Source organism: Bactrocera latifrons, unplaced genomic scaffold, assembly GCF_001853355.1.
Source record: "Bactrocera latifrons isolate USDA-ARS-PBARC rearing strain unplaced genomic scaffold, ASM185335v1 scaffold_259, whole genome shotgun sequence".
Classification (NCBI taxonomy): domain Eukaryota; kingdom Metazoa; phylum Arthropoda; class Insecta; order Diptera; family Tephritidae; genus Bactrocera; species Bactrocera latifrons.
Window position 1 is genome coordinate 371,498 of NW_017536174.1, and position 3,415 is coordinate 374,912.

Consider the following 3,415-nt stretch of genomic DNA (forward strand, 5'->3'; position numbering starts at 1 on the left):
AATATGCATATTTCATGAAGGTCATCAATTTTCTTTGAAGAAATGAAGTTCATTTGACAAATCTTCACTTTGTAATAGTTGATATAAAAATAATTTATTTAGAAATTAAAAAATAAAGTTAAAGAGAAATAAAATTAAAATAATCTTCCCAAATTTTTGCAGGTTTGGTAAAAAAAATTAAAAAATTTCCATTTTTCCGAAAAAAATGGTTCATTTGATACGAAATAATCACGCACGTACTCAATTCTGCTAAATCAGAGAACGTAAAGTATAGAGAAGGTGCAAATTGAATTTTGTATGATGTTCGATTTGGCGGCTAACAGAGCCGATAGAATCTGGGTAAGGAATTCGCCGTTTTCGCTGCTATTTAGCAGAATTGAGCACGTGTGTGGCAGACAAATACGTAAAATGGCTGAGAATAAATAAAGAGAATAGCTTTGTAGAAAAATATACAAAATATACAAAGTCACACATTCTCTGTGTGACATATACATGCTTATATTGAATTATATGAACCATTGTCACATATGCGTGATTATTTCGTATGAAATGAACCATTCTTTTCCGAAAAATGGAATTTTTTTTTATTTTTTTACCAAATCTGCAAAAATTTGGGAAGATTATTTTAATTTTATTTCTCTTTAACTTTATTTTTTAATTTTTAAATAAATTATTTTTATATCGACTATTACAAAGTGAATATTTGTCAAATGAACTTCATTTCTTCAAAGAAAATTGATGACTTTCATGAAATATGCATATTCGCATTATTTCATTATCATTTCCATATTCGTAGCAATAGAATTTCTATATCATATACATATATACATATAATATTTCTTTGGCACATTTGTCTGTATGTTTGCGAAAACAAATACGAGGCACATATGTACAAACAACCAATAATGGCCCCACGGATCTTTTAACATCTATGTTGTTACGAGCAACCAAGGCTGAAGCGCACGACAAGTGTCTTGCTGGTAGAAAATCGGAGTTGTGCCGAAAAAATAAAGTAATGGCCGCCGATTGTCACCGCTTCCCTTGCSGCTGTACCAGCTTCGCCAACAAACGTGAGTAAATATGTATGTATGTATACGTATGATCGTGAATACATATCGACGCAGATTGAAGAATCTGAAATGAGAAGAGAGAAATGCATTTTAGTTATTTAGTTTTTAGTTCAGTTTCTTTAATTTTTGCTGTTTATTAAAATACCTCGCAACAAAGTTGCTAAAGAGAGTATTATAGTTTTGTTCATATAACGGTTGTTTGTAAGTCCTAAAATTAAAAGAGTCAGATATAGGGTTATATATACCAAAGTGATCAGGGTGACGAGTAGAGTTGAAATCATGAAATCCGGATGTCTGTCTGTCCGTCCGTCCGTCCGAGTAAAAATTGTAAGTAAGATAACATGATGAAACTTGGTACACGTATTTCCTGGCTCCATAAGAAGGTTAGGTTCGAAGATGGGCAAAATCGGCCCACTGCCACGCCCAAAAATGGCGGAAACCGAAAACCTATAAAGTGTCATAACTAAGCCATAAATAAAGATATTAAAATGAAATTTGGCACAAAGGATCGCATCAGGGATGGGCATATTTGGACGTAATTTTTTTGGAAAAGTGGGCGTGGCACCGCCCCCTACTAACTTTTTTGTACATATTTCAAAAACTACTATAGATATGTCAACCAAACTGTATAGAGTCGTTTCTTTTAGGTATTTCCATATACAGTTCGAAAATGGAAGAAATCGGATAATAACCACGCCCACCTCCCATACAAAAGTTATGTTGAAAATCACAAAAAAATGTCAAAAAACGTCAGAAACACTACATTTTACGGAAGAAATGTCAGAAGGAAGCTGCATCCAGGTTTTTTTTTTCAAACACCATATCTCAGGAAGTACTCCACCGATTTCAATGGACTTCGGTATATATTATTTTCTTAACACACTGATGACATGTACCGAATATGGGTGAAATCGGTTCGAAACCACGCAAAATTCTCGAGGCCGTCGTTGTTGAGGGTCTCCAAGTCTTAATTTTTTTTAGTTGGGTCAGTATAGTTTAGATCAACTGAAACACGTTGAAAAATATTACCTGCAAAAATATAATATACATACATACATGCGTATAAATAAATGGAATAAATTGTTAGTTAAGTTTATTATTATAATTAGGATAAGAAACAGTGTTAAGTATGCAAAACCTTAGTTTGTATGTAAGTATAAATGCATTTGCATTTGTTAACATCAGTACATTTGTATATCAAAATGTTTTCTGTAGTTTTATTCTTATAATGCTAGGTACATACCCGTTAGATGGTGTCAACAAGTATATAGGAACACAGGATATACTTGAACTCCTGGCTGTCAGAAAAAATTTTCCACAAAGTCCTGGTTTAAACGAGACTCCATCCCTTTTAGCCTGTGCAGGAGCAGTGCTTAACATGTGAAAAGCGCAAGAGTATTTGGTTATAAAAGTGAAATTATTGTAATCAAAGTGATTTAATTACCCATTTTAAACTTCAAATTTCTTTCGAAGGTTTCTGGTGCGAAATGCACTTCACAAATGCATGCATTTTTAACATTAATTTAATTAATACTATACTTGAAAATACAATTCGAATTCACATTCAAATGCGCGGAGGAAAAACAAGTCAACCGTGAGTTGTTTACTAACAAAGTGATTCACTGTAAGCTTATGTGTATGTAAAGTTTGAACTTGTCTCATTCGAATCATCACAGTCCAAAAAAAAAAAACAATTTTTTAATGTTTTAATTTTTCAAAAAGCTTTACACACTTTAATTTACTTATGTCTTTAATAAATCTTTTTACTTACAGCTGCGAGCAGTGAAATAGTAATGGGTATTAGAGTTTCACATATACATATACCAAACAATTTTAACATCCATTGAAATGCAAAAGTGGGTCATATTTTCCAGGGTATGCTTATTAATAAAAATATTTTGGTTTGAATATTTATTCACTATACTTAATTTCATATATGATATATCTGTGGTTGTTTTGTTACAATAATTTAAATAAAAAGCGAATATATTTCAATGGACAAAAGTTTTGGCACATTTTGAATATGTATTGAAACATGAGAAAAAAAAATTCTAATTTAATAATGAGTATTTAAACCTTTCATTTTAATAACGTCATTTAAACGATTTGGCATGGAGTGAACCAATTTTTTTGTCACCTCAGATCCAATGTTAGTCCATTCATACTGCAGTACCTCTTTTAATTGGCTTTTACTTTTTACGTTGTGCTTTTCAACCCTTCGTCCAAGTTCATCCCATAAGTGCTCAATCGGATTTAAGTGCGGTGATTGAGGAGGAGTTGCAAGAACGTGAGGAACGTGATGAATGATCCACATACGAACATCATAAGCTGTGTGTTTTGTATCA

General features: G+C 32.1%; 1 protein-coding gene across 1 annotated transcript in view; it reads right to left on the reverse strand.

Moving 5' to 3' along the window:
* LOC108969580 overlaps window positions 1-2,332 on the reverse strand; it is a 209,880-nt gene extending 207,548 nt beyond the window's left edge. The window contains exon 1 of the mRNA XM_018934377.1: window positions 2,314-2,332. The gene's annotated coding sequence lies outside the window, so the exon portion shown is untranslated. The remainder of the gene's footprint in view (window positions 1-2,313) is intronic.
* Window positions 2,333-3,415: the final 1,083 nt, after the last annotated feature.